The sequence below is a fragment of the Watersipora subatra genome, chromosome 7, assembly GCF_963576615.1.
Source record: "Watersipora subatra chromosome 7, tzWatSuba1.1, whole genome shotgun sequence".
NCBI lineage: Eukaryota > Metazoa > Bryozoa > Gymnolaemata > Cheilostomatida > Watersiporidae > Watersipora > Watersipora subatra.
The window spans coordinates 21,401,795-21,426,750 of record NC_088714.1 but is presented as its reverse complement, the minus strand read 5'-3'; the positions used below and the strand labels follow the sequence as shown (position 1 = coordinate 21,426,750).

At 34.4% G+C, this 24,956-nt stretch overlaps 1 long non-coding RNA gene across 1 annotated transcript; it reads right to left on the bottom strand.

The window, feature by feature from the left end:
- Nucleotides 1–108: 108 nt before the first annotated feature.
- On the bottom strand, nucleotides 109–23,853 carry LOC137399214 (uncharacterized). Its single transcript, XR_010979129.1, has 2 exons — nucleotides 23,701–23,853; nucleotides 109–524 (listed from the first exon to the last, which is right to left on the bottom strand). It is a non-coding gene; the product is annotated as an uncharacterized lncRNA (long non-coding RNA).
- Nucleotides 23,854–24,956: the final 1,103 nt, after the last annotated feature.

Here is a 24,956-nt window from a genome sequence, read left to right as displayed (position 1 = left end):
TTACTGTCTATTATACGCATGTACCTCCCTTTAGCCGTTTCAACGATGTTACATCAAATACTTGAAAATTTTGTAAACTGTATACAGTTGACTCTGGATTCACCAAGCTTGTTTGCCTTTAAGGTAAATTTATTGGAGATAGTTAAAAACATGGTTATTCAATAAAAAAACATTGAGAACATTGCTGCATCTGTTAAATGACAAATGGAATGTATATTGTGGTTGGTGGAATGCATTAAGACACTAATGGTAAAGTAATAGGTAATGTCCAGGAGCATAAGATGGATACACTGATAAAATAGATAAATTCATAATAGACTTCTGTAAGAATAATATATATATATACTTTGCTCAATGCCTTGAATGTATGGCCTTAAAGAATAGGCTTCAGCCCAATGTACATTATTGTTGACCGTGTTTCACATACTTCCACAAGAAGTAAGCAACAATATTTGCAATCCCAGTAATGATGACGAATCCAAGCATGTAAAGGCCATCCCAATAGGCAGGGTTGTCACCAAGCTCTGCAAAGAATCATTAGTTTTGTAAGTAGTGAGAGTAAATCAGAAATATCAATATATGAAAAATTGGAAGCGAGGTAAGCTTGCCTATCTATCGAGAGATGTCTTTCAACAGAAGCCAACTAGCTGCAGTAATCTCGCTAAACTTTCTTAGGTTTAAGGATGAATTTACAATATTTTTTAGTCGATTTTATCAAAAAGCGTCTGTCTTTTTTATCATTTGCGATTGTTTTTGATGTTAGAGGTGATCTGACTGCCTAAATGTTTCCAGATTAAAATTGACAAAACTTGATGGCGGTTGAAACACTCAGAAGAAAACTACGTGTGAAATGACATCACTAGTCGTTGTTATAGTTGATATCAGCTATTGTGTTCAAGTTGGAGCGTCATGCGTCTCTATTCTGTCTGTTTCTTTGCAACTATAGACATCATAATCACACTTTCATTTGATCTGAGCGTTTTAGCTGCGATCAAGTTTTGTCGATTTTAATCTTAAAACATCCTGGCAGTCTGATCACTTCAAACATCAAATAACATTGCAAATTATTTAAACAGATACTTTTTGATGAAATCAACTAAAATTTTGCGTGAGTTTATCTTCAAGGTTGACTTCATCTATTTACACGGTATCTTATCATCATCATCTTATCATGCCAAAAGGTTACCATAATACCACTCAGACAAGCTAAAAGAAAATCTAGACTTTGTGTAGCTAAGTTGATCTAGTGAAAATATCGAGTCATTTGCACGTGTCAGTCTTAAGGATAAAATACAAAGGAAGCGAAATAAGAAGTGTGGCGAAACGCAGTGGTAATGTTAAGGCTGAATCAGGTCTTGATGCTAGAGCTGATGTTAGTTAGCGTGTTCATGTGTATTACGAGTCCTTAATAGTTATGACTAGCAGATCTTCAGCTAGTAAATTTAAAGATGAAACAAAACACCAAATTAGTGTAGTTTGGCCGCTCTAAAATTATCTAATTCATTTGGAATAAAAGACTTAAATAATGAAATTATTGACAAATACTAAAAAATAAGCAATTTACATTACAAGGACCCTAACAAAATTAATCGGTATGGATATAAAGGACAAAAGATTATAATTATTGGCTTCCAGTGTGTTCTGTAAAGCATTTGTTGGAGGGGGCTGAGGACTATTAGAAGCAAAATAATAGGTATGCGGCTCGGTAATCACAACAATGCATATCAAGATGCATCGTCTCCTAGCATGAGCCTACTACGTTCACCGGTGAAAAGCAGTTCTTATGTAACGGCACAGCCTATAGATTATACAAGACAAAAAGAATCTCACTCAAGTAAAAACCGGTCAGCAGAACATGATGGAAAAATTGTTTCATCTAAAACAATTGCAAGTGAAGAATTGCTTTTAGATGCCACAGACTCATCAACCAAATTACAAACCACTTCACAAAGATCAACAGGATATCGTGAACCTTCTCAATATGGATCAAACCCATTTTTGACTGAAGATTCGCTTTCTCACGCCAAAAACTCACCAGCAAAATTACAAACAGCTCTGCAAGGGTCAACAAAAGATGGCGGGTCTTTTCAACATGGATTAAACCCATTTTCAAGTGAGGATTCACTTTCGGATGCCAAAGATTTGCCTGCCAAATTACAAACCACCCCACATGGATTAACAAGAAACTATCATCTTTCTCCAACTCGACCAAACCCATTTTTGAGTGAAGAAGCACTTATTGAAGAGGAAAATTCTCAGACAACATCCATCAATGTACAAAAAAATGAACGGACAGCTAGAGGGAATCCTTTTTTGAATGAGGATACTATACTGAAAGACACGAATTTACCCCAAAAATTAGGGACTGCCCAAAATGTAAGAAGTAAGGCATTGGCTCATCGTAAATCCCTGCCAGGAGTCAATCCATTCGAAATTCAAAAACCTCAACCCATCTACAACAACAGAGCAGCTAAACCATTTATGGCAGAAAAAGAACCAGTCAACTTAGAAATGCAACAAGATTTTTTTGAAAGCCGAGAAGAACCAGGAAAACAGAGGCGACGTTCCGGAAGAAAGTCAAGAAGTGACCATAATTTATTTGCAACCCAACTAATGCAGAAACAAAGCAACCTACTGTCTACGGAACTTGATGAAAATAAACCAGAAGTAAGCACCCAATAATCGAGCTTTCTTTGATAATTGACAGTCAAGCTGTATGCCGGTATATATACGGTATATATACCGGCATATATGGTATTTATATATATATCGTATATATACCAAGTATATCATATACATATATATATCTCAATGGTTGTCTTTTGTTTGTTGGTCTGTCGTTTATGTGTTTAGTTATTGCGATAAAGTTTTAGGAATGAAAAATCCGCTTCGCAGAAGATTTGATCTCAAAACCTACCAGTCTGCAGACTAGCGACTAATCCGCTATGATGACCGACTGACAGTAGCGATGAATGATTGTGATGGCATTCATTAAATTGGTTTAAATACTTACGCATAAATAGCTTGAGGTTATTAACTAGCGCGTTTGATAGTTACTGTAATGATTAAGCTGGCCATTATACACCATTAACACCATTATAGTTTTTGCAAAGATTTAGGCTACTAGCTTACGAGGTAAGTTACTCAAATTTATAGGGTAATTATCTTATTATCCGTGCAACGTCAGGCATTTGGCTAGTATATACAGTACATATATTCCCTACAGCCTTTACACACATATATACAGTATATCTTCTGTACATATATACAGTGTATATAAATACATTTATACTGTATATATATAACTATTATATATATATATATATATATATATATATATATATATATATATATATATATACAGATAAACAGCTGTATATATATAGTTATTTATTTGGTTATATATATATTTAACCAGATAAATATATATATATCTGATAAAGAAGATATATATATATATATAAGATATATATATGTCTTCTATATATATTTCTCAAAGTTTGTCTGCGTTTCTGTTTATTCATGTATCTGTCATTGTGTATGTCCAGCGATAGCTATTAAAATAATCCGCATTTCGATGTATTTGAACTCATGAAGATTGCAACCGCAAGTTATAAATCCATGCACTCTACCATTGAGCTATACATGGCATATTGATCAATGACATTATCATATACCGTATAGCGTATGCACATGCTAAATGACATATTATTTTAGCACTGCACCTACAGGTTACTATGCCCTGTTATAAAATATTTTTTGCCTAACTCCAGAAAACACAATGTTTTCTCGCTAGGGTGAATTTTTTCTGCCACGCGATATCAACAATTGTTTATCTCGAATTTAAAATTTGGCGATTTGTGTACTGATAATAAGAGATACTTGTTGCTCGTCATGACGAGTTCAGCGTTAACCGTAATGGTAAAAACTGATTCGCAAACGGATAAATGATAAAATTTTAGTTACAAGATTGAAGTTTACTAAAATACATACTAAACAAAATGTGTTTGGCAAGCTAAATTCATTTAAGTTAGTTTTAGTGTTTATGTTACCAGTCTGTCTCGAAGGTAAAAACTCCAGGTAGTACATTGTAATGTTATATTATCTTGCAGATCATAACCACAAAATGCACTAAAGTCATTGTAGGTACCTATAGTTACTAAGGTTAACATAGTATTTTGGTACTATTTTTAATGATGATGATTTTTACTAGGAGGTGATTGCATTAGATAATTACTACGGGTTTCGATACCACTCTATGCACGTTTATAGCCTACGACATTTTCGCATGCCAACAAAAATTGGCATGCCAATTTTTGTATGCCAACACTGAAAGGAACTAAAATCAGATAAGTGTAAACCAAATAATTTTTCATTGTAATCGTGGCAAAACAGACTATATTTAGCCATTACTTGCTAATGATTTTACATTTACATGGACACATTTCACATTTAAACACCTTAACATTTTTATTTTTCCTCCTAATTTATTTCAACAAAACACTTCTTTCAAGTTATAAAGTTTGAAAATTACAGTTATTTGACAAAGTTTGCAAACATTTACAGTTGTTTTGATTTTCTTTCTTAATTTATTTCAACTACACAAAACGCTTTTGTAGTGTGAAAGTTCGAATGGCAAATGTTGTTATATGTTAAATACAAATCAATTTTCTGTCCAAAGGCTTTTTTATTACCCGGACAACTCCGGGTAGTACAGCTAGTATATATATATATACAAAATGTATATATAGTACGTATATATATATAGGTGAGTTGCCCCGATTTTGGTATCGGAATCTGTATCGGTGCCGATATGAGTGTTAAGTATTTGAATCAGTATCGGCTGATCTTTTCTTAAAAAATCTGAAACTTCAGATACTTTTTACAGATAAACTGCTTAGTAGAAAACAGTATTTTAGCCTGCTACACCAATAAAAATCATCAACTGCAAGTTATTTACTCCTACCTAATGAAGCCCGAGCCTGCCACACTATTTATTTCATTTCTATAGCCTGATCAACATCAATACAGCTGAAGAACCTTTTACTTTAGTCAGGACGTGATTCCAGTGTGGTATTTCCCAATTACAGCAATAGGATTTATTGCAGCCAATCACAAACAAGATAACAAAGAAGGGAAACAAGAATGCAGTGTAATATTTCCATTTACTAGCTTTACGAAAGCAATTTGAGCAGACGATGCATAAAGTTATCTACTTGAACCTGACGATACAATGTATTATACAAAATAGGCCCCAATGGCTTATCAGTATTTAGCCTGTGCTCCACCATTGGTGGCAAGTGAGTCCTTTTCAGCAGGACTGGCTGCATTGATAGTGATAAAAGAAAGAGACTTTTCACTGAGATAATTGAATCACTTACAGTAATTAGAAGAAACATTGATTTGCTCTAAACTTGTACAGGTGCAGCAGTTTGTACAGCAATAGAAGAAAGACTTCATTATTACAGCGAGGGCTGTACCACTAACAGTAATTACTATTATTATTAATTACGAGTTACAAACAAGAAACATGGACTGTTGTGTTACTACATGCACGGTATGTCGGTCTGTTAATATATAGCCTACTGTATATCTCTTTCCTCTGTAAATAAATACAAACAAATGAATACATTAATATTTATATTTTTTACTATAAAATGAACAATTATCTATGCAATACAAAAGATCTGAATCAGATTATTTTTCAATAAGAATCGGTATATCGGATCGGTATCTGAATCGGCTGGTGAATTTAGAATCGGGGCATCTCTAATATATAGTACACATATAGTATAAATATACTGTATACTATATATATATATATATACTAGCTGTGCTACCCGGCGTTGCCGGGGTAATAAAATAGTCTTTGGAATGAAAATCAATTTGTATTTAACATTTAACAACATTTCTCATTCTAGCTTTCAACCTACATATCATGAGAGAAGTGTTTTGTGTAGTTGAAATATATTAAGAGAAAAATAAAAACAACTGTAAAGGTTTATAAAACTTTGTCAAACAACTGTAACTTTCAAGCTATTAGCCTGGCACATTTCCCCATTGACTGCATTGTTGTCCGGCTACAGCTATTCTAATAATAGCTATAGCTGGAATGACGGACAGATATACAGACATACTTTGAGAAATATACACATGTATATAGATAGACGTATATGTATATATATATATATATATTTGTTTATATATATATATATATTTGTTTATATATATATTGATCTTTAAAACAACAGCTACTCGACATAGTAAAAACGGGTACTGAACAACCCAGGCCTTTTAACACAGACCTTGTTAGCAATACGAGGACTGTGGAGGTAGAAATTGTTCCAGTGATTATAAAAAATAAATCTTTAATGCAATTAACTAGAGCAGTGTTCCTTTTAGAATGCAAGTGCACAGCGAATAACAATTGACGAATTACAGAACGCCTTCGCACAACTATATGGCTCTCAAATAAAAACTAATACAAGTCGGCCACGAAACTCTCTGGCACACTCATCACGTTCCTTCAAGCCAGATATGACACAGAGAAAACCCTATGACACGCCTGTCAACAGTACATTAGGGTAAGAGTGTCAAGCTGATCTTAATGTAATGCTGTTTAATTTTTATCAAGTTCGAAAACGCCTAAGATTTATTGGTATTATGAATGTTTTGGAATACTCCATTCTAATTAACAGAGCTAAGTTACTCAAAGTGATTGCAATAAAAGCTATTTTAGTGAGTAGATGAATAAATCGTACAACTAGAGTAATATCTAATATTTTGGCAATGCATAATATTGGTGTCTTTTTCTAGGTTTCATGACACTAAAAGTACATGACACTGATAAGTCCCATGACACTGATAAGCCACATGACACCAGTACGCAAAGCAAGATAACTTTTTCGCATTGCCCAATATGCAAAAAAAATTAGTATTTATTCATCTATTTTATAGTATTTAACTATTTATCTATCTATATTAGCATTAGACTGATGCTGCTGGAATTGAGGACAAATAATTGATGGCTTAACAAAAGTTCAAATCTTGTTGCAGTAAAGAAGCAGCCATTTTTAAACTATTTTAAAAATTTATATTTTTAAATTAATTTTTGACATTTAAAAATTTATATTTTCAAACATCCTTGACAACTACAAATATAAGAAACTCATCAGTGTAACATGGTTCCCTAATGTAATTTACCTAAAAATAATACTGCATAGGGTTGGAAAAGCTACCCCTAATAGCCTAGAAAAGGTCAGAATATACTTTCTGTTAGTTTTTGAAGTATGACAGTAGATTTTTATTACAGTGGATGACAGTTTTTTTTCATTTTAAGCTAAATTGTTAGTTGGAACTGTAAGTACATAAAGGATTTAAGAAAATAAATGTGAATTTCATATACGGTGCGTAGTTATAGCATCAGTATGTGACATTCATTTAGGCTCAACCAGTTGGCGAAAGGTCGAAGTGATGATGAACTGAAAACCAATCTAAGCAGCCTAAGCTCGACAACCTTGGCACACCACAGGCAATGGTCAAAGCTAGGGATGATAGCGCCGGTACAGTGGAAACGGTAAGTATTCAAAGCACTTTAACCAACAAACCTGTAAGTTAAAAAGCTGTTGATCTATCGCTATATGTCCGCTAATATGACCTTCTGAACATACACTTTAGCATGCTACATCGACAGCACTCATTTCATTGTAAACTCATGTGTCACATGTTGCCTATTTTCTTTAGTGTCACACATTACAATTGTATTTAGATATGACTGGTTGGTAGGGCCCTTACGAAAATGGGATCAGATAGCCCAGACCAGTGACCGGGTTATATCCAAGCAAAACGAACCAGTTCAAATCCGCTATAAAGAGGATACCGACTCTTTAGAAGATTTAGCAAGTACGGTATTTGACCAGCCTCAGCTTCCTGTGACAATACCAAGCCAGGTAAAGTATGAACAACGCCGGTTATATACTTGTTGAAACTTGGATTCATGTAGAGCTACTTAAGTCCTATACAAGTAGCCAGGGATCACAGATGAGCGGATTAGCGTTTATTAACTTTGTGCGGAATGCATTAGAACACTTTAATTGAAAAAAAACCTGTGAACTGTAGAGGAAAATATAACCTGACCATTGTAATACCTAAATTGTATGCCACCAATAAGTTAACTAGTAGTTAGCCTATTAACACATCAGCCATAAGCTGGAATAGCTAATACTTGATTTTTTAGTGTGTTATAAACTGCGATATTCGCTATACGCCATGAGACGGGCATCTTATGGAAATTATTTAGCAAATGGTGCAACAAAGGCTTCTACGAGATCATATCCAATAAATCAAGTATTATGGTCAGAAACTTTAAATGTTGTAAACGATTTCTCCTATGTTCCAGATTATTCATCTAGCATCACAGTCTCACGAACAAAAGACACTTTTCGAAAGAGACAACAACGGAAATTGGAATGGCATTACACAGCAAGAGCTTAAGGATCTGACTGAAAAAATCACAGCGAGCTTGATCTACTCCAACATCACCCCTGGCTCAGCAGTACTTCTAACAGGGAAACCTAACCGCACACTCATACTCTGCCTACTAGCCTGTACTTTCGCTGCTATGCCAGCATTTATTCTAGATTCTGTTCAAGCGTAAGTAGTCTTAGACTTATAACATCTACTCTTTAAGATGTCCCAATTTTATAGCAGCCAAACTCTTGCAAGAATTCTGTTAGTTGTCTTTAGTGCAATTAAGGGTGTGCACTTTATATACCGTACTTTTCGAACTATTAGCCGCTACTTTTTTCTGACGACTTGAGCCATACGGCTTATATAAGGGTGCGGCTATTCTGTGGCTTTTTCTTTCACCGCTAGGGCGAATTAACCAGAATCTCCGGTTAGTGCGCCTCTAGCGGTGAAAGAAATTATGAAACAATGCCTAACGGCACTGTTCCGTTAGGCATTAGGTTAAAAAGCGTCGGTTAATACGAAACAGTGCCGTTATGTACTGTTCCGTTTTAAACTGCAAAGTTGCTGCCGAGTTAAAAAGCACCATCCTGAGTTCTGCGGCCTATACAAAGGTGCGGCTTATGTATTGTTTTATTATCATTTGTTGGAAAATAAAGCAGATGCGGCTTATATAGGGGTGCGGTTTATAGTCCGAAAAGTACGGTAGCAACAATATGTGACCAAATATAATAGACTTGAATAAGATTGATATCAGTAAAACATAAAGTTGCGATATTTGTGAACTGGTCTATGATAATGGTCTAGCTTTATGGGTTAGGTTATCACCTGGTGAACGGAAGGTTCCAAGATCAACTATTCTGCGATATGGATTTTTCATCGCTAGATACAAATCACCATAGCTGGACCGAACAGCAGAACAGACGACAGACTTTGAAATTTGTGTATATGTAGATGTAAGAGCTTTAAAGTAATAGTTGTAACACATAGACGATGTGTCAAATTCGGTAGCAGCACTATACGACTCAGTCTCGTGGGTCTACAAAATTCAAGTCACATTACCAATTGCTGGCTTTTATCCATGAGGAATATACTATCGACAGAATCGACCTTTTCAATCCTGGTCTATTGACCAGAATCTTAAATTTAATAAATCAGATTACTCACAATTTTCTTTGGCACAATGCCAGTCTATGTAACAACCTTCTAATTTATCGACTTTTCACCCAATCAAATTTTTTTTACTGTCTATGACAACAATTTGATCAACGTAAAGTCGATGAATTAGAAGATGGATAAAAATATAGCCATGGACCAACATTTCGACAAGAACAGATCGAACAAAATTAGATTTACAGAATTAGATCGATACAATTTAGAAAATTGATCCTATCAAGATAATGCTGCTCATGGAAGTAAGCCATAACGACATAAAGTAATAAATCTGACAATTTGCACACATACGGGACTGAGTCATCCATTGTTTAAACTAAAGTTGACACACCATTTTTGTGACTTGCAACTATTACTTTAACGGTGATCAAAATCTGATTGAGTCATCGAGCTTGCAGAATGTCATAGACCAACCAACAAGTTTGCGCAATTTTCCTTTTTACTGACAATTTTCCTTTTTCCTTATTTTAACAGCAATCAAAATTCAGTCATGAATAGTAGCTCATAGAACACATACATGAATGATTACAACACACTTTCTTTTCATTTGAACAAAACAAATGTTTAAATAATGTCAAACCTTGCTGGCATTCGATCAATTGAAATACTGATATAATATTACTCATATTGATATCCAGCTACATGCAATAAAATTAAACCTCTTACATGATATGATACAAATGGTGCCCATAGCATTAGATTAGTTAGCGAAATAGATGGCTGGTTACAGAGCTATAATGACAAGACACAAGACAAAGAACTGCATTTGTAATTGAACGCATTACAAATTTCTCCATGAAGAAATTACTTTTGAGTAGTGTAAAGTATCTGTCCAGTAAGTGTTTCTACAAAATGCAGACTAGACCATTGTCAAATCGTTGACCATTTATACAAACTAATGATTGTTTCAGCTCCAACACATTTCTATCTGTTCCAGACTCCATGCCAATGTGATCAACAATGTTATAAAGCAAGCGAATATCGAAGCAATCATTTGCACGAGCCAAAATGATTCATCCGCAATAATAAAGTATATCAATGAGTTTTCAAGCGTGAAAATCATTGTCATCATTGATGGAATGAGTCAGAGCTCAAAGCAAGTTTCATCTAAAGCAAAGCTGCAGTCATTCAAAACTTGGATGTTAGACTCGAGGAATGTACCTAGCACAGCATTTACAGCTCACATGAATAACCACTTGGCGCCAAACAAGGTGAGCATGTGTGGTATTGGCCTTTGCAAATACTCTAACTATGACAATACTAAAATATGCTTATGAACTAAATACACGGCCACTAAAATAGCTTAATATGAGTAATACTTAATATGAATATTTTACACTGGTTAATGTTAGTAGTTTATGATGTGACTGTAATTTCAGGCTCTAATATATAATCATTTAACATTCGGAATCTAAGTTCAAGATAAATTTTAATTTTTAGTGCGTGATATAGACCCGAAATTACAGTTGTTCTGTAATTCTATAATCATTCAGCCAAATTTAATATCCATGATGTTTTAGAATATGGGCCATGCTCTTAATTTAACTTAGACTGTCAATAATTTTTTTAAGTTGATGGTTAGTTTCATAGATAATTGCGGTTGGCTATCAGGAATCGGTTTCTCGTTTATATTGGAATGCAAAGAATTTCCCAAGTTACATGTATTGTTGATTCTTCTTGCACTACTAATACGACAAGACTATTAAAATGTAAAGCAGCACAGATGGATAAGGGCACTTCTTGAGTAACTAAAAATGTAGTGTGGAAATCAATTAAAACATCGTTTTAAAAGCAAAAGGGAGCTGTTTAATCACTGGAAATTCCAGCGCAAAAGTTGAAAATTTGATACCAAACTTCAAGCTTAAAAATACATCTTCGACTTATACGGCGGACGCGTATTCCATAACACAAATTCTAGTAAATATCAACTTCAAAAGACCATCGGATATTAAAATTACCTAAAATTATATACAGGTATTTATTTATAAAATACTACTATACTAGTGATCTTGCTCAACATGAGATGGATTAAACACAAAGTCACATTCTTCACCATTCAAATTGTCATCGCTAGGATTCTCTTTTTTTAATTAAATGCTTTTTTCGTAGTATTTGCCTATGCGCCTACACATCATTAATCCATTTGACACATCCACTATCATCCCTCCATCCTTTTTCTTGTACATGAATCATGATTCCTGAGAGAAATCTGTCTTATGGCATAGCTTTTAGCCTTTTCTATTAAAACATACATGTTATCAAAATTTGCAGTTCGATTGGCAAGGTGAGTCAATACAATGGTGAAGTATTGTTTGTCGTGCCATGTGGTCTTCATCAAAACTGTCGTCTCTCGTTCTTGTGTTAATGGTTGTATGTATTGCTGACGGCACAAAAAACATGGGCATTTTTGCTGATGGGGTGTTTGAGTGCAATTTCTTCGGTCAAGCATCGCCTGCTTCTGTTGCCAACTGAACTATTAGCGAACAAACGATTTGAGCCAGAGAAAGGGTCAACTTATATTGCAGGTACATGTTAAAACCAGAATTTTTAAACCATATTTACGATTGCGACTTATGCGCTGGGTCGACCTATACGCTGGGTCGACTTATACGCTGGGATTTACAATATCTATATTTAGCTACAATACAGATTCAAGTTGCATGCATTGCGATAGTAAACCACGCACTCTTGGACTGATATTTAAAAGTCTGACAGCAGTGAAGTCTGCATTTTGTGGAAGTCCAAAATTTCAAACTTTTGGAATTTTGGACTTTTCCAAAAGTGCAATTTTGGAATTTTTTTTGTCTGCATTTTTGCAATGCGGACAAAGTGCAGGCAAATGCATTTTGTCTGTTTAGCTATACTAAACAGGTAACTTCGCACTACTCAAGGGTAACTTCTTCATGATGAAATTTGTAATGCATGCCAATAACAAAAACAGTTATTTATCTTGTGTCTTGTTGTTCTGTAACCTACCCGCTATCTAGTTCCCTAACTAATTTGATGCACACATTAGTGTGCACATTAGATGCACATATTAGTATCATTTTCTGTCAAAAGGCTTTTAAAGAATTTTTACTAATACAATTTGGGCATATTTTGTCATTTTACTTGATTGTTTGAATATGTATTTTTGATGGGTTTAATTTTCTTGCATGCTTCTAGGTATCAATATGAGTAATATTATATCATATATTATAGTTATATTACATGTATATATAATATTAGTATTTCAATTGCTCGAACATCAGCAAGGTTAAACTTTATTTAAACACTTATTTTGTTCAAATAACAAGAACAGAAGCAAAATCTCCCACTGTTAGCGGTACTGAAAATAGAAAAACAGGCTAATTTATCGATACATCCACATTGAAATTAGCAGTATTGAAACTTGCTGTGCATGTGACCAAAATTATTCTAAGATTCACTGAACAACTCACAAAACATTGTGAGTCATTCAGTGAATCCTTCAAACACAAATGCTTTTAGTGCCCTCTAAGGACCCGTTCATGGAAAGCACATGTTTACCATTTGTTGACCTCTAACAGACAAAAGCTTTAAAAAAATTTTCCGCGTTGTATATGAGTAGTCACACAACACAATCGCGATACAACGAGCTAAGCTGAGAGATATATGTGAACCAGGCTTTATAAACAAACATAAGCCTTTGATATATGTGCATACATATTTTCAGCATTATCTCTCAAATTCTACTTTACAAGTTTAGATTTGCATTTATAATAAATAGTATTTTAAAAATAATCTGTGGGTGTTTGAGTTATTGAGATTATTAATAAATGAATTTGATTTGGACTATAATAACTCTCTGTAAATAAACTAATAAATTATTTTGAATGTTACATAATTGTCATACATCTGCTATCCTGATCAAGCAACGTCTGTTTTAAATATTTGTTTCAGGTCGCGGTTATCAAAATGCAGTACTACAGCATAGTTGTGAATAAAGCTGCCGGCAACTATAACAAAGATGACACCTATCCAAGGTGCCTTATGCATACTCATGACAATATCGTATTTTCTGCTCGACGTGTCGCTGGACGAATCAATATAAAGGTAGCAAATATGTCGTTTTGTTAATAATAACTTGTAAAAACTTTAACAGATACAGCCATTGTATACAATCTACATTCTCAATTATATAGACTTAGCCTCAAACACTTGTTGAAAGTATATGCCTATGCTTAAAGGGAGAATCTTTTATTCTCTATACACTCCATAAAACTGATAAAAAACTCCATAACATGGCATCAGACTACCATAACTGGAAAAACTGGTGAAAAAGAGCGCAATGGGAGATAGTTGAAATCTTCAACTGAAACAACTTCTACATAGAATCATTTATGTCGAAATGAACTTATAATTTATATTGGCACTAAAATATGATGACTCAAGCCTAAATTAAATTAACCTGATTTATACTAAAACTAAACTAATGATTTATATTGAAACTAAAATCTGATGGTTTGTTATAAAACTAATCTCATGATATATACTAAAAATAAACATTGTAAAAGTTTATATTGTCTTTTTTTGAATTAAACTGAAATTAAATTAAAACTGAAATTAAATTAAAACTTAAATTGGTCTTCTTTGACCTACGAGTTGTGTGAAATTTCAGGCATTTCTGGCAATGCTTTCTCTTAACAGCTCTTACAATATTTAATATAAGCCATTCTAGAGAGAAACTAGAAATTTTTGATGTTTCATTATTTCGTATGACTAAAAACAGTTCCAAAATTTTATTTGCTTTTTAATTTAGATGTTTCACTAAAACTAACGCATAAAGTTGAGCTGAAGAATACCTACATGTACACAGCTAAATAAAACCCACTCAAAAACACACAATTGAAACTTATTACTTAACTAATCTTTAGCACGCATATGAAAAATTAGGGAAAAATCAGGAATACAAATTATAAAATAGGAGTGTGAATATCAGCTCATCAAAGATACTTACCCTGTAAATCCACCTAACTCCAAATTAGAGCAAGGTGATCTTCTACAAATGTTGGATTAGTCTCTAAATCAGTTAATCAGTTTTATCAGTTTCAGCAGCAGGTATTCAGCAGTAGCTATGTATCAGTTTGAACGTTTTTAGTCTAATAATAATAATTATCCCACGACCAAACAAGAGTGAAACGATTGATTGGGAGAATTATGATAAATGCACATGTGCACACAACTCCCGAAAAATTATCCGTTAACGGCCGTAACCAAACCCTTGCAACGAAATCCTATCAACAAATTTAACTATTTTTCAGTAAAGTCGTTTAAGTATAATAATGATACAAAACGCATATAAACCTATTTAAATATGTTACCAAGCCTTTAAAAGGTTACCGCAAATTCCTAAAACTAACCCATCTGATTGGATTCTACACAAATGGACAGATTTTTTTGGACGAAAGTCGCCACAAAACGCTTGAAAAGCTTGGATTAATAAAAGTTAAGACCGGAAATTGAAACGCCGGGCGACAGAGAATAGAACGATAAAGTCTTGCGCGTTTCACGAAAAAAAATGTGCACTTTTCACCAGTCTATAGCATTGTCGAATTGCCGAAGGTTTCGGCAATTAACATAGGAGTACAGAAATCATTTCATTCTTGCCGAATTCAATTTTTTCATTTTCAATTTCATTTGCCGACATATTTGAATACTTTCGCATTCTAACTGATGTCCAACGCAGTGTCAGTAAAGCAAATGACGATGATATTTTTTTCAAGTTTCTTATGAGATTATTACAATAATTAATTATAAGTTTGGATGACTACGGAACAATGTTTACGTAGTAAAGATTTTTTTAAAATCTATATAAATATCACAACTTCGTGATATTGTTAGCTATGCCGTTTTGAAATGTAAAAAAAATTGTGCTTTGGTTTTATATTATTACTATATAAATAATATTGGTTATTCTGATAATATCAGTGCATTTTACTTCTAATATTGGCCAATATTGCATTTCTCTTTTTGCAGGAGAGATATAAACATATAATCTTTTCCTTCCATTATTGCTTTTTGTTGTATTTAATAACACCCACACCCAGTACATTACAGCTACCATTGCAGTTATCCTATTTGACTGCTAATATTGCATTTCTCAACCATCAGTACCCTTTCTCTTTTCCAATATCACTTTGGTCGTGGGCTGTATGACAGTGGAATTTCTAGTATAATATAATTATATAATAATAATAATTTTAGTCTAATAGGTATATCAGCTCAATATAGAATGACTTTATTACAGACTACAAATCAATAGCTGCTTATAACATGCGATCGATAGTAAAGAGTTAGTCAGTAGTCATTGCTCACCTATCTTAACACCACAACTTTGAAGAAAGCCTATTTATGAAGCTGACAGCAGCTTTTCTCGTGATGTTAGCAATATGAATGACTGCCGCCCTCCCAATTAATGGTGTGTAGTGAAATTAGATCCATTGGCATCATTAGCACCAGAAAATAATATGGATTTGTCAACACGTACACATTCTGTATAGCAGACCTACTTTTCATGAAGAATATGACAAAGAACCATATGGGCGACAAACATTCTAATATCTTTAGATATGTTTTTAGAGAGAAGGAGAGCGATGGCTATCACATCTGAACTGGTCTCAGGCAGTTCTCACAGAGATTCTACCAGCATTATTACTAGGAGTATCACTTTATATCTGTCCAGAGAACAACCAACCCGAACAGATCTTAACTTGTTGCCGAGAACTTCGACCAACAATATTTTTAACTACAACTGCAAACTGGAAAGTAATCACTTAAAAATAATGCTCAGTAGATCATCTGTGATTGTAAGTTGCAATTTCTTGCTTGTTTTTATTATGATCAAGCATATGGTGCATAACAAGTACTTGACAGGCTCTTGTAGACCTACTAATGCATGATGAGGCTGAAATGAAGGCAACGATGCCTATCTACTATCGGCTCCATAAATGGGCAAAAAACCAAGGCATTAAAGCGGGCTCAGAATTAGCGCTTGGGAGATACCAGGAGTTAAATATGAAGACTAGACTAAAATTTCACATAGCAGAGGTTCTTATGTTCAAGCGATGGAGGCGTCGGCTAGGATTACAAAAGGTCAGTCTTCATTTGTTTGGGTCAACTTTGATTTGTTAATACATTTGCTGCTGAGGAATCCCTTTATAGATCAATAGAAACTAGCTTACTACAGCATATTATGGGAACTCAGGTACAAATGCCTACAGCATAAATAAGGACCCCTCATATTTTGACTGCATGTACATCAGTGAGGACTGATGGCAATCTCAAATCCTGTATGTCTACCTAAAGTTGTCTTGGCAACTCCTATTAGCGCTGCCAACTTATTGAAGATCTGATTTAGGCCTACAATGTCCGGCCATTTCAACTAAGTGCAACTAACAGGAAACCAAGACTGTTTCACCTGAGTATGGGGTTTGGAGAGTTGAGTAAATCAGTACAAAATTATCTCAAGAGCATTAACCTGCCCATCTTGCCTTGGATCTGCTTTGAAGAGCTTGGCCCAGTTGCCATACAGGTAGAGAGGGACTGTCAAGAAACCTATTCATTTCAGGTGTGGTTTTTAAAACTTTTAACTAGTTTAATTAAAAAACCCAGCATTACTAATTGAAAAGCTCCAAATTGTGGTGAGGTGTTTATAATACGTTGACATAAAAAGAAAACCATTGCCAACACTGGTTCTTGAGTGAAAAGATAACTTGATTGGACTCTAGCTGCCATGTCTACCTTATACAGCGTGATGCTGATAGAAGATTCATATCTTGCACAAAGTTGTACACAAGAACCACGGTTCTAGAAGTACCAATATTTAGCTTCGATAAAATAAATTTCAAATCTAATGTTTGCAGAAACTAGCTTTACATATGATACATGTCATACTCGTTTGCCTTATGCAATCGTAACTATAATTGTTTTGTTATTTATCGAATCTTTCAGTCAGAGATCTCAGAATGCAATTCAAAAACAGATAATCTGTTTATCAGAAACAAATAATATTAAAGCATTTTTTTTCAGTATAATTTGAGAAAAAAGATACAAGATGTATTTTGGTAGTTATGGTAGTTAAATTGAGTTTATTTTAAAATGCTGCAGTGTAATTTCTGTGATAACGCAATTGCCACATGAATTCGATATGTCATACAACAGCATGTCATGATATGCAACATGAATTTAATATGTTCTAAGCGCTCAGATACGTCATGTATTACGTCATATGTTAAGCCATACGATATGTCATACAACAGCATATAATTTTTTTAATCCACATAGGCAAATCTTCTAGATGATATAACATGTGCAACTAAAGAGTCTTTGGCAAATTCGGAACAGGAGGAGCTGTGTTTTGGTGGAAGGTCCTTGTTCGCTGGCTACCTCGGCGATAAAAAACTAACATTAAGCAAACTGATAAATGATGCAACCTTCTTTAGGAGTGGAGTTCAAGGAGCAAAGTATAAGCAACTCATACGCATTAGCAAACGTATTGAAGACTACTTGATTATGAAGTCCGGTGAGAGTTGCCGTAAAACCTGTATTTGAACACCACCTTTATTTGAGCGACACTATGGGAGAGGGGTTGAAAAATAGATCGCCATGGCGTTCAAATAAAGCTTTTACGGTATTTGATTATTATATTGAAATACAATTTAGGCTAAATATCTATATTATAAATCCCAGTTTATTCTTGTGTGCTTGTGGGTGTCTGTTAGTCCACATGTTTAGTCGATTTCATCCAAACTTTACATACATATGCCCCATGCCTTCCACCAACTCACTAAAAATATTTGGTTTCAAAACTGGCTGGTTCCTGAAATCAGACACTTAAACACCCATCCGATTAGATATTCAAGAAAGCCCATTTGCATGCACGAAGAGCAATTACTCTTCATGAATGAGTTAATCAATTGTTATGGTGAATGTAGTGCTGGGGGCTATCTGATTGAAAATGCCAGGCTCACTACTAGTAATCCATAAAATATTATTTAGATCGATACAAACAGAGAAATAGCTGCATTTCGTTGCTTCAACAATTAGTTATACATAGCATTCTTCTTTGATGCATGAAAACCAGTAAAACTCTAGACGGTTTGATACATTTATTGAAGTATTTTGTATGTTTCATTTTACTAAAAAGGGTCCAGTGTAAGATCCTGTAGGGATAAGAAACGGCAACTTGACGAACTCAACTACGGCGAATGATGCTTTTTTAGCACTAGCTATTCATATCCGTTTGCTATTAATAGCGAATCATAATTTTGCATACTTTCATTTTGAAACTAAAACTGTAAAAAAATTAAACACTGTTGAACTTCTAATTAGGAATATCTTTAATAGTAGCTGAAATTATAAATACAACATACGAGTGCTCCAACATGCAAGAAAACCGAGATATGAGCTGACTTTCAAGCAAATTCCTTCTATGAGATATGAGTAACCTTTGAAATACAAGAGTACAAGCTTGTTCTCCATGGTCACTACACTATATGGCCAAGTGTGTGAGAAGCCGCTTTTGAGAACAGCATCACTCGGTTTTTCAATTTGAAAAAAAGTTTTAAAAGGTGGACTAAAAGTTGTAGCGAGGCAAAAGTGATTAACTGGAAACGGATACTAAAAAATATTACGATGAAATTAAATCAAGTTTAGTAAAAGATTAAAACTTGGCTTCAAGTGTGTATTAAGTAGGCTAAATTCATTCAAGTTAAATTCAAAATTTCTATTATGTAGAGTCACAAAAGTTTAGTGTACTGAATGCATCACTCTCAATTCTCTCTCAGAGCGCCATTATCCACAAAATCTGTCTCAAAGGTAAAAACTCCATACGGTAGTTTACATAGCGATGTTAAATTTTATTGCCAATCATCACAACTAAATAGGTGCTTGTTACTTTGTTAGTGTAGGTACTGAGTTATAACAATTAAAAACACATGTTCCATTGTAATATCCTCTTTAGGTAGTTTTTCATAATATTATGGTAACGGATTAATTTTTACTTAGTTATTTTAAATAGGAAATAGAGCCTTGGGATTGGGAGATTGACTTACAAGTTCAGTCCCAGAACGCATTAAGCTCGTATGTCGAGGTATGATCATAGTGATAAACAACTGCAATAGGTTGTCAGTTATGCAAGCTGTGTTTTAGCAGTTTATCAGTTTGTGAAACTAAATTGGTTAGGCACAATAATCATAATCTAGAATGTAGGCAATTAATTTATATGACTGAAAATCTAGCTACAATTATATTTTTTTAAACAATTATTTCTTTTGTTGTTTTATTATTGTTGTATGGCAGAATTTGAAAAACATTTCTATTTGAAATGAAATTATTGCCAATAAAGTAATATATATATATATATATATATATATATATATATATATATATATATATATATATATATATATATATATAAATGAAAATGCAGCAACGGTGATAGGGGCTCAATTTTAACCAGGCTTCCATGACATTGTTTTGACATCCAATGTTTCAGGCATTCATGACAAGTAATTAGTACTTCAAAAATTTCAGGCCGGATTATTGAATACAAATCGATTGAAAAAAAGATCCTGACATACATTCCACCGAATGTGGTAACTGATTGCTTTCTTATCGGTGAAGGAGAAGACCAGCTCATTCTTCTAATCTCACTGAAAATATCACCAAATTCACCATCGAGTGCAACATTCAGCCTCTCTACTACCAACTGGTTGACCAAAATTGGCACGAGTGCACTGCGTCTTGAGGACATTATAAACTACAAAGACAAAGCTGTGAGGAATGAATTTCTCCGTATTATTGTAGCGGTAAGCTGGGCTAATGTGCTAAAAATTCAAAATGTATGCACACAGTCTATAATTAATGAGCCAGTAGTATCAACTAAGCAGATGAAATTCAGATTTTAAGAGAATTAAAGTGAATCTCGACATGAATGAATGTTAACAATAAATCTCAAACGAGGATGGAAATTGACAAGAATGAATCTGACATGGTTATGTTAGACACTTTGGGTTTTCTGCATTACATCTAGCATGGCCAATTAAGAACCCTTTTAAAACAGCATAGGCATTCCCTCTACCATTACGCATTTTTTAAGCTGAGTCTGTGACAAAAATTTTGCATTGACTAGGAGTTTTCACCAGTTTTTAAAAGCATTAAATGGTATACCAGTTTAGTGTAGCAAAGCAGCAATTTCATACGATTATGAAAATAACATTCACACTGCAAAGCAAAAATTTCACTTTTTTATCATACACTATATTATTAGCATTGGCTGAAATCAGATGCAAAAAGCAAAACATGTTAAAAACAACATTGTTCACATGCTAGCCACTTATATATCTGCCAAGCAATTTATATACATAAAAAAAATTGTGAAATGTTCCTAAAAAGATTTTAGATTGACATCAAAGGATAATCATAAAATGCAGTATTAAATGATTACACATATTTCATATACATTGTGTGAGCGATCCCTCTAAGATCGAGTATGCTATCTGCTTTGCTTACTGCGAGCAGAGGCTGTGCTTGTTATTAAGCGCGTAATTGCACAAACATCGCTCAAACATGGCTCTGTTATCTTGGCTGGACATGTCTGAGTTCAATGGCAAGAAAACCTCAATGACTGGAGATATGCCCAGTTGTGGAGTGCAATTTAAGTTTGGATGCCATTCCTGTTACCACCAGTGGCAACTTTTTTGGAAATTGAATCTCAACATACTGTCGACAAATGTTATGTAAATTTTTAAAACAAAGTCTAGAAGGCCACCTTGGTGAAATTCATTCTCGTGGAAGACAAGTTCAGCATGAACCTTACTGACATTAATTACAGTCTACATTCAGTTTAATATTATTTGGTCGACTGTTGCTGTAGATTACTTATTTGGTCGACTGTGGCTGTAGATTACTTATTTGGTCGACTGTTGCTGTAGATTACTTATTTGGTCGAATGTCGCTGTAGATTACTTATTTGGTCGACTGTTGCTGTAGATTACTTATTTGGTCAACTGTTGCTGTAGATACTTATTTGGTCGACAGTTGCTGTAGATTACTAATTTGGTCGACTATTGCTGTAGATTACTTATTTGGTCGACTGTTGCTGTAAACTACTTATTTGGTCGACTGTTGCTGTAGACTACTTATTTGGTCGACTGTTGCTGTAGATTAATTATTTAGTCGACTTTTGCTGTAAATTATTTATTGACGTTGGTTGATAACAGCATTGAAAAATTTAGTTAAGCCTACAACCTGCGCGATTTCCAATAAAAACAAACATGAAAGTTGTTAATAAGACCAACAAAGCAGCCAAAACATTTCTCACACAATTCCACATTGAAATGCGTAGTTGTATAATCCATGATTTATACCTTTTTTTGAAACTTTGAACCTTGCACCTAAACACACAGGTAGGCGTTATGTTTACAACTATATTATTTTTTGCAGACTAATGAGTACTTCCACAGCAAATCTGAGCTAATAGCAAGTTTCGCGGTACTCCCAAGATCATTGAAAGAAGGCTTGGAAAAAGATGAGAAAACTGGAAGCATACATCGTTCTGTTGTGAAACAAACATTTCATTCATATATAAGCCTAGCACGGAAAAAACAATGGCGAGCGCTGGATTAAATGCCCTCAAGGATAAAATCATTTTGTAAAGCCTAAAACTTTGTAACAGTACCCATACTAACATACGCTAAATGTTAAAGCATTAGTGAGATCGACACTCGAGTGTCAGAAATGATTGTTATTGTTATTATTATTAAAATTATTGTGATCAACAACGTACATTAATTAGAAAATAGTACTCATTAAACACCAGAGAGATCTACAATGAGCAATAAATCAGTTTTGAATAAAAAAAGAATACATTTGTAATATTTATTAATTTGTAATTAATCAATACATAAGATAATACAAATAAAAAAACTCACAAATTAAACGCTCCAGAATATTCTTGCAATAAGTATAAATATAGGCAAGGTCTACTAATATAAGAAAAACTCATTTTCGTATTATTACGATCACACTAATCGTGTGTGATCCTGTTTTGAGGTCTTGTGTAGCCTAACGATGTTTACAGCAATGGTGAGACGCTACTAGGAGTCAAGGTGAGTGATGCTATCGCAATGGTGTTAAAGTTATCTGATGAACAGTATAAGATTCATGGCTTTATTGGCTTCTCGGTGCTATTGGCATATAATCTACACAGGATCTTGCGGACGATTATTCTACAGTGTTGTACCAAGGTATGTACCTGCACGCTAATTAACAACTATTGTGACTGTATTGTAATGGATTTGCTAAGCTCAGCTATTTCCAATAGCCATATGCATCAAGCTATTCTGGGATTAGCGTAGTGATACGCAAGCCAGCTTTCACGGAAAGCCAATAGACTATCATAACTCCATATACAAAGAGCTGTAAGCTAGTGTTCTACAGGAGGGGTAAGTAAGAAGACACCCTAGTGAGACGGAAGAACAAAGAGCACAAAGCAAGTGGTACAGACTACAAACAACGAAAGTGGGGACTGAGAATTACGTTCTTAATTTTCATTAACAACAGCGTGATAACATTAACCTATCTCTGTGCAGCTTTGTGTAAATATATCTTAACATTCTTACGTTTACAGGTGTCCCTGGTTAAGTAACTATTTATAAACTCATCTCAGCATTACACTTGATTGTATTTGATTTGTATCTAATTGTTGTATCTTTTCATGCTTACGGAGCTTGTGCAAACAAAGAGCCATGCTCATTCACCAGTCGCCTTGCTGGCAACAATTACAGTTGTGCATGAGAGCTATTACTCATTCAGTGTAAGACAACTTGTACGCAGAACCCACTTGCATGTGGCTAGTCAGCGCTGACTTTCACAACGGTATAATGACGACCACCACTAATTCTGAACAAATTGCGTTTACTCTTGTCAGTATCCTGAATGCAGCACATTTGAAGTCATCCTAATAATGCAGCCTAACTACAATGTTTCAAACTACAACGGACTGGAAATTATTCTTCTACAATTGACCAGATTATTTACCTCTTAGACACTCCGTTTCCCCAAACAAAGCTAAGAAAAGAAATAGCACGGTTATCAAAGTGCTTCTGAAATACATATCAAAAGACTATCGAATAATGAACAGAGTTACGAGCGAACGTTTTTATCGTGAAGACTGTCCTACTTAGCTTAATGTTATGCTTGGCTCGCTAAAATCTAAGCTTATGGGTCGGATAATAGTAATCCGTAATAGTAAAAAACGAAGGGTTCCTTCGTTTTTGCTATTACGGATTAATCGTGACGTCATTTTATCGTTGTAGGCCATCTTTATAGACAACATATAGAGGCTTTTGCAACGATTTTTTGAAAACGATGCTTTTGTTAGTTTAGTTAACTAACAAGTTAGTTAGTTTAGACAGGCACAGTTGTGCTCTGTGCCTGACTCTTTAGCAAAAATTGATTAACACTCAGCCTCAAAAACTGAATGAGTGTTTAATTCATGACAACTGAAAGAAGCCCTTCACTGTTAGCAGACATATAAAAGCAGACCTATTATTATTCTGGTTACCAAAATATAAGGCATGGTCTGTAAAACTAACAAAGGTTTTAGGCAATTTGACCAGGTTTCTGTGTGTCTAATTTGACATCAGGAAAAGATTGTTTTAAGAAGCATACTGTTGCACAACAATAACAAAACTTCACAAAGAGTGTTCAATAAAGGTGGAAGAGATTTTCTATTAATGCCACTCAACTAGGGCAAAAGGAGCATTAATAGCAAAAACAATGAAAAAGTTATCTACCCTCAGCGCAGCAGCCCGTGCAGTCACACTTTGCACCACAAGACTCCTAACCGCTGAAAGAATTTGGAGACAGCTTGGAGCAAACTCAGAACTTTAATTAGTCCAAGGAAAGAGAAAATAAATTTGCAATGCATAGACGCATTTCAAATTTGAAGTACGTATGAATGCAGTGACAATTTATCTTTCAATATAGAAAACAATGTTTATTTCATTGCAATGTCTTTTTCACCCACCTAATGGATTTTAGTGAAGTAAATTCTGGTCGTTGAGGATAGCCAACTCCCAACTCAAGAGCGAGTTTACGCAAACTCCATGAGTTGATGAACAGACTCGTGGGCGAGTCGATAAACAGACTTGTGGGTGAGCCGATAAACAGACTCGATGGCGAGCCGATAAACAGACTCGATGGTGAGCCGATAAACAGACTCGATGGCGAGCCGATAAACAGACTCGGGGGTGAGCCGATAAACAGACTCGTGGGTGAGCCGATAAACAGAC